Consider the following 7805-nt stretch of genomic DNA (forward strand, 5'->3'; position numbering starts at 1 on the left):
GAGAGAGAGAGAGAGAGAGCCAGAACCATTTTGTTTTCTGAGTGATAATTGTGTAAAAGACATAACAATTAGCTGAAAGTGAGAAGAAAAAAGAAGAACAGAGTCACTCATCATTGCATAAACAGGGTTTAAACTTTTAATCACATCATCAGGGTTGCAGGTGTAACAATCCCAATACTGCACCATATCAATCTACACTAACATTTGTTTGACATTCAAATATCACCAATATGATTAAAATTTAAATGAAGTCTGAGAAAAGAAATCCTACTACCAGAAGTCCCCCTAGCCTCCAAATCCTGAAAATATTGTGTGGTTCTGAACTTTTAGCACAAATGATGTGTTTGAAAGAAAGAGATTTACCATGCAAAGAAGCAGAACAAAAATTTATATAACTAAACAAGAAGATATGATAACTGTCTGACATGTCATGACTGAATTACCGTTTTCACTTTACCTAACAACTTTAGAAAACTATCGACACCTGCCCTTCAATTAAAAGGAAAGATTGCAGTTTCAGAAACACAGGAGTTCCAATTTGAATATCTGAGGCATTATATGCAATGGCTGAAATGAGATTGAAAAGTATTAGATGGTCTTAAAGTGTTCTGATAAGTTACTGAGAAAACTGCAATGTACTACCAAAACAAATAGAATCAAATGTGTGCCATTTGGCTGAATCCTGTTTCTGGGAGCACCTTTCTATCACAATTCAGTGATAACAGAAGGTAACACCTAGATACAAATTAGGAAAACTGTCAAGCCACAGGATCAGGTTAGTATAACAAAAAAAGTACATGTATTGCTTAAACCTTGAGACTTCTTATAATTTCTACACTTACAAATACCCTGTTCAAAGGGGAGAGAATCTTCCTCTGAGGACTTAAATGATGTGGGCTTTTATCGTAACCATCTTGAGATAATTTGAAATGGAAGCTATGGAAAACACATACAGAGGTACTCTTGCACCCTAAAAGATGATATGGGACTTGGAAGAGCTTGAAAGAAAGAGGCATCATGTATTTGCAAAACTCTCTCATCCAGAGAGACTTGTCAGCAAGAAGACTTGCTAAAAGCAAGCTGGATATTCTCATAAATCTCGACTCTGATATTAATCTTTAGTTACAGCAGAGAAAAGAAACAAACTGTGCAAGAGTCAAGGGTGGCAATCTATCCTGACAAGGGATAACCTACACCAAATTGAGGAAACCAACAATCAGTAACCACCAATCAATGAGCAGGCAGCCCATTGTCTTCCATGTAGGGAATGACAATGACAAGAAAAGTCACAACTCGCAACACCCCACTTCTCCCTCTCTCCTGATAACCTACAGCAATCTTAGGGATCCATGCTCAGTCTTCTCAGCCATACAACATGGGTACTTCAAGTAATGATAAGGTGACTAGGTCCAAAATACCACTTGCTAATCAAGCATTAACCCAAAAAATTGTGAATCAAAATACAAATTTCAGTGCCATCATGTTGCAGGATGCTTGTTCTGACTAAAGGGCCAAACAATATGAATCCAAATGCTTAAGATCCTCCACTTATGATATGTATCGAAGGACCAAAAGAAGGTCACAATGCACGCCTTTCATTGACACCACCCCTAAGTAGATAATTACCACTACATCCCACCACACCCCTCTACGGAACACCAACATACTGAATCACCCAAAGATCACTCCAAGTACCAGTACAATGAAAAAGCGAACTGAATCAAATGGAACTGAAACTACCCACTCCATCATCATAGTAGGCACAATGTGGACACAACACAAAGAGAAGTTCACATCAATAGCCTCACTAGACTGTTGGTAAATTTAACCTTTTTCATCACTACACAATTCAGGCATGGTCAATCTAAGAATCATGTCATGATCATCACCAAAGCTACAATTTCTCCATCTCAGTATGGCCTCCATCACTTCAGGTGAATGGATCCAGTTCTTCATGTTGATCCAATTCAACATTAAGTGAGCAAGTTAAAATGGAATCTCAATAGTTAGTACCATATATTGTGCTCTCACAATACTAAGCCGACTTTAGAGTCTAGTCTCTCAAAACATGGCAGCAGATTGTGCCAACATATCCTCAAGCATAAATACAGTGTCAATCGAGAATGATTCTTCAGAAGTCCACTAAACCAAAAGGTCCCTGCAACACCACTTACAATTCAGAAAGAAATGAACTACCCCCCACCTTCTGTATCCTAAACAAAATTTTAGTAGAAAAACATAAATTTCAATTAACCGCATCTAAAAACCAATATTCAATTTTCAATCAGAACTTCTTAAAACTAGTAGTTTCTCACCTGAAAAGAAGCAGTCACATCATCATTTCTGAAACTGCAGTACTAATATTGTTCATCTCAAGTTCAAACTCGATACAAGTAAGCAATAACGATACACCCTCACGCCTCAGCACACCAAAAACCTGCATAACAGGAACCATCTAAAGTCTAAACCTACTCGATGCTACCGTAATCCAGAGTAAACAACATATGATCTGATAAGACTCTCGTGCAAGAAGCATCCTCGGTCAAAATCATCAGCTATTGAAATTTGAAATTGATTTCTATGAAACAAATTAGGATTATAATCGCAACCACCACCACCGTGATAGATGATCATATTACAATCCAGGACGATCCAAACACAGAAACTAATCAAAATTCCATAAAACACAGAACAGCAATGAAAATTAAACAGTAAAAACCATCTCATGCAGCACCGCTGAACAAAGCAAAAGCTCGACGATCAGAGACCGCAAGCCAAAACGATCAGAAGCAAACAACGCGAAACTGATCGAGAAACGACGATCGGAATCAAAATCACAACGAACAAAAATCCGCGCAGAAAAATAATAATAATAATAATTATTATGCAGAAACAACAAGAACATGATCAGCTCGGAAATAAAAAACCAAGCAAATTCAGAAGAAAAAAAAATAACCTGTGAAGTCGACGAGAGGCTTTTGGCTCGGAGAAGACGAACGGATTCTCAGAGAGAGAGAGACGGAGGAAAATTTGTTGAGGTTCAAGAGAGAAGAGAAAGATGAAATGAATTATATATAAAGCGGTTGGGTGCGTCTGTTTACAGAAATAAGAGGAGGAGAAATTGTCTGGACTACCCATTGTTACCGGGGACCGGCTCCGCCCGTATATATTTTTATTGTTACGCTAAGTTGAAAAAGTAACTGAGATTGCGAACTGATGGGAAAGAAACGACGCCGTATGGGCGTTTGAGCGATTAAAATAATTAAAAGAAAGAAAAAACAGTGGAGTGCGTGTTCGGTAAACTGAGAGAGAGAGGAAAACGGTTAACTGTTTCCAGACTTGCAAGCTTTCCCACTTGTGCGAACAAAAAGTGCGAGTCGTGGCTTGTGAGTCGTGACCGGCGACTCGTGCTTGCGTTTGAGGTCGTCGCACGCGTGGGAGCGTGGCCCCGTCTTGTTTGTAACAGTTTTCTTTTTTACTACCCTTTCGGTTTTACTTTTTCACATTAAACCTACTAGTGAAAGTTTTACCCTTTCGCGGACCATACAGACCGTAGTTAAATCCGTGCATGAGAAACACAGGTACGATGGGTTAACGGATGAGTCAGGGATTAGAGCATCTTTGGTAATATTAGTTATTTTACAGTTAACTTTTAGTCAAAATAGCTAAAAAAGTCACTTTATAAATACTTCTACACTAGTACTCTTTATTTCAACTAAAATTTGATTTTTCATAAAAAAAAAACTAAAATTTGATTTATATTATTGATTAAATAAAAATAAAAAAAATTAAATGTGTTTTAATATTACATAAAATAACTTAAAAATAAATACATTGAATTAACATAAATTATAGAGAGCCTCATCTCGCTAGCTATATTTAGCTAACAAGATAACTAAAAGTTAAAATAACTAGCCACGTACTAGTTTGTTGGAGCCGGTAAAGTTGATAAAAAAAACTAAACTCGTTATCTAAAATGGCTAAAGAGCCAATATAGAGAAGTTGTTAAACATGCTCTTAGGGGTTAGAGAAGGTAAACTAAATTGGGTTATCATTTTTCGGCCACTTCACAATTGTGCACCGGCACCAATCGATTGTCGTCAATGCCTTTATGGGCTCATATCGTCCAGCTTGGAGCTCGGGGGATGAGAATTGAAGCCATAAAGCTTCGTATTTTCTCGCTGCTCTTCTATAAAATCCGGCGACAAATCATATGCACGTGGTAATGGTGGAATGAATCATACACCTCTCATCATGCTCTACCTGTTTGTCTAATTCGTTTTTGCAATCAATCAAATTTTGATGATTTTGGTTCTCGACGTCCACGGCTCTGTCGTGGTTGTTCGCATCAATGACTTCTCAAGTCATTGTTTGAGGTGTGTGAGTGCCTTTTGGATCCATTTTCGGCGTCTTGAAGCACCTTGTCGGAGCTTGATTTCTTCGAATGGTTGAAAGAATTACTGAGCTTCAGCTGTCAATATATTGACAAACTCATTCGGTGACTTTTGACTTGGATCCGAACTCAGAGTTTTGCAGTTGTTACGCCGATGATTAAATGGGAGGAGAGGGGGAAGCCAATATGACGAGTACGAAACAACACTCCAAACTTACACTACCAGGACAAGCACTTTAGCCGACAAAAAATTTTCGTCGGCCTATCAGCTTAATTCGTCGGCTAAGATCTTAGCCGACGACCTTTCGTCGGCTAAGATTTGGTCGGGAAAAGGTCGTCTGTGGTGACTTTAGCCGACAACACATGTAGAAGTCGTCGGCTATAGTCCAGAGTTTAGCCGACGAAGAAAATCTCGTCGACTATAGTCCAGACTTTAGACGACGAAAAAATGTCGTCGGTTATAGTCCAAACTTTAGCCGACGAAAAAAATTTAAGGTATTCGTCGGCTATAGTCTAGAGTTTAGCCGACGAAAAACATGTCGTCGGTTATTTCTCCGACTTTAGCCGACGAATAATTTAAAATATTCGTCGGCTAAAGTTTGTAATAAAAAAATAAAAACATCTATAGCCGACGAAATATAGTCTATTTAGTCGGCTTTATAGGGATTTAGCCGACGAATTAAAGCGTATTTCGTCGGCTAAAACAAATACACCAAAACAATTCCATATAACCAACAACAAGCACATAAAACTATATAATTCATTCATCAACTACAGAAAATCTAAATCATCTAAATTAATATCCGCTTCTGGGGGCTGCTGCGGAGGTTGCGGCGGCTGGGGTAGCGGTATGGGCGGAGGCATGGGCGGAGCCGGAAGTCCCTGAAGCTGGGCAGCTGTAAAGTCCTGCATGTACTGGAACATCTGCTGCTGCTGGGCCTGCTGGATGGCATGTATCTCGGCAACATAGGTTACCTGCGCGGCATTATAGGCTTCCTGCGAGGCATTATAGGCAGCCTGAGCAGCTTGCTGTTCTCGTAGTCTCTGAACTTCCGACTCTAGCTGAGTCGTCGTGGTGGTCGTGGATGTGGTCCTGCTGCTGGTCGAGGCTGCCTTTCTTTGAAATCCTGGAGTGGTCTTTAGGACCCCCTCGCCTTTCTTTCCTAGACCCCGGCAGTAGAAGTTGTTTGCTCTCGGTGGGAAGGCTGTGCCCATGATCCTCGCCCCAATCGTCAGATCCGAAGTGTCGATCCGGGACATGGCTTCGGACATCTCTTCCTCCTGCGTGTCCGGCCATGTCTCCCTCGCTATAGCACTCATCACCTCGTCACTAGCCTCCCTCACCTTCGCCTATATGGATAGGAAAAAAATTATTAATTAACATTTTGACATATATATAAGTAAATTTAAAAATTTTAAAACGTAAGATGACTTACAATATCCTCCTGGGAGTCAGGATATGCCTTCTCGTATGTATAGACGTACCGGTTGACTTCTGGATGTTCTCTGGCCGCCTCGTCCATGAAGACAGCGAACGGTCTAGAACCGCCATGATGGTTCTGAGAGTTCGCTCGGGAAACGGCCTTCAAAGAAAAAATAAATTATTAGTAAAATATTTAAAAACGGACGTACTTAATGACAAATTAACTAATTAATTTTTTTAAATACCTGTTTACGAGGGTTGTTGAATTCTGATATCAGAAGCCAACGCCACTCGTACTCCCTGGAACTCAACAGGGGTACCAGAACGTGCGTTCCCGTGCGTAGTCCAGTGGGTCCGCAACTCGTTCTTCCACTCCTTGTACCTACAGATACAACAAAAATATTAGAAATATTATTAATATCACATACAATTTTGTTTTTCATTAACTTCCCAACGTACCTTCCCCCATGCACAGCTGTCATTCAGGTGCTCGGGAACCTCAAACCACACCTGCATTTAACCGTTTATTGGTTTAGTTTTTCGAGAAATCAACAATGTAATACATAATATTATTTTGTAAACTCACCGACATCGCGTTGTGGACCATGTCCTTAACCTCCTGCGGGACCTCGCCCCAGTCTGACCACAACATAGGGACTCTATCCCTAATTAGCGCTCCCACGCGGCCGGAATACGTCCTCGACTTCCCGCCCGATACTATGTGGCCATCCCCGTCAGTATTGATGACGATCCTCCCCACGGTACCCACGATCTTCTCAAGAGCCTTCCCTGTGACGGGGCATCTCTTCTTCTTTGTCGGCTTCGCTCCGACGGTGCCTATCACATGATAAACCAAATTGATTATTAAAATCGGAGACCCTTTATTATTAATTATAAGAAAAGTAATCATGCATCATTGATTACCTGATGCGCTCGCGGCGGACGCGACAGATTCCGTCTCTGTCGTGGATGATGATACCCTCGCGGAAATAAGAGGCGTATCAAAAGGCACGAACCAGTACGCCGCTGATGGAGCCACTGGCGGGAGCAGTGGATAAATCGGAGTCCCTGAGCCATCGACTACAGGTAAGGCCGGTATCATCCGCGGAAGGAACAGATGAGGCGGCGGCCTCTGTACCCCAGATGACCCACTATCCGAAGAAGTAGGACCCGGAGTGGGCGCCCGGTGTATCTCGGGCATACGGGGTGCAGACACCTCCGTCTGGGTATGAGACCACAGCTGCCTCGAGGAACGAGGGACGGCCGCCTGCCTGGATGAAAGGGGTACCTCCGGCTGCCTCTGCGTCGTCTCCAGAAGGCTCGCACGTCTGGCTGTCATCTGGCCCTGAAACGTCGTTTGGGGGTTGCTAGAGGTTCCCTCAGACGATTCAGACCTTTGGCCCTTCGAACTCTTCTTCGATCTAAAATAACCGCTCATCCTATTTAAAATATTAATTTGAATCAAGGCTGAGGCAACATTGAAAAAGTAAAAATTCAATCTTATCCTTCTCAAATCTAAGGCTTTAGATTATTTTGTCTTTATTCTATAAAAAATATTTTTGAAACCATATTTTTTCATTATGTTCATGCTTAAATTTAAACACTTAATATAATGTGAAATATATATATGTTTAAAATTATACTTATTCAAAAATATGAATTCAATAAAATATATATATATATTCATCCGGATTTGATATAAGTTTTTCTATTTTGTATTTTGTATCTTATGTTTAAAATTTCGTATCATGCCCACGATAAAACCAGTACCTAATCATGGAATGCAAGCATCAAGTTCATTATCAACAAAGCATATGTTTAAAAAATAACGATAATTTATCTCCTAAACATAAATTAGGAAAATTAGACAGTACATAAAACATAAAACATAGCCTAAAAATCAATTCGAAATCAAAAGTAAAAAGAAGAAAAACGCTAACCTTGGAGACCGGGAGAGCGAGGGAGGAGGGAGGAGGGAGGAGGTGGAGA

The 7805-nt window shown here is 40.5% G+C and overlaps 1 non-coding gene across 1 annotated transcript; it reads right to left on the reverse strand.

The window, feature by feature from the left end:
* Window positions 1-1290: 1290 nt before the first annotated feature.
* LOC101307031 lies at window positions 1291-3042 on the reverse strand. The gene is made up of 3 exons (XR_185072.1): window positions 2957-3042; window positions 2316-2437; window positions 1291-2158 (listed from the first exon to the last, which is right to left on the reverse strand). It is a non-coding gene; the product is annotated as an uncharacterized LOC101307031 (transcript).
* Window positions 3043-7805: the final 4763 nt, after the last annotated feature.

The sequence above is a fragment of the Fragaria vesca genome, linkage group LG6 (genome assembly GCF_000184155.1).
Source record: "Fragaria vesca subsp. vesca linkage group LG6, FraVesHawaii_1.0, whole genome shotgun sequence".
Lineage (NCBI taxonomy): Eukaryota > Viridiplantae > Streptophyta > Magnoliopsida > Rosales > Rosaceae > Fragaria > Fragaria vesca.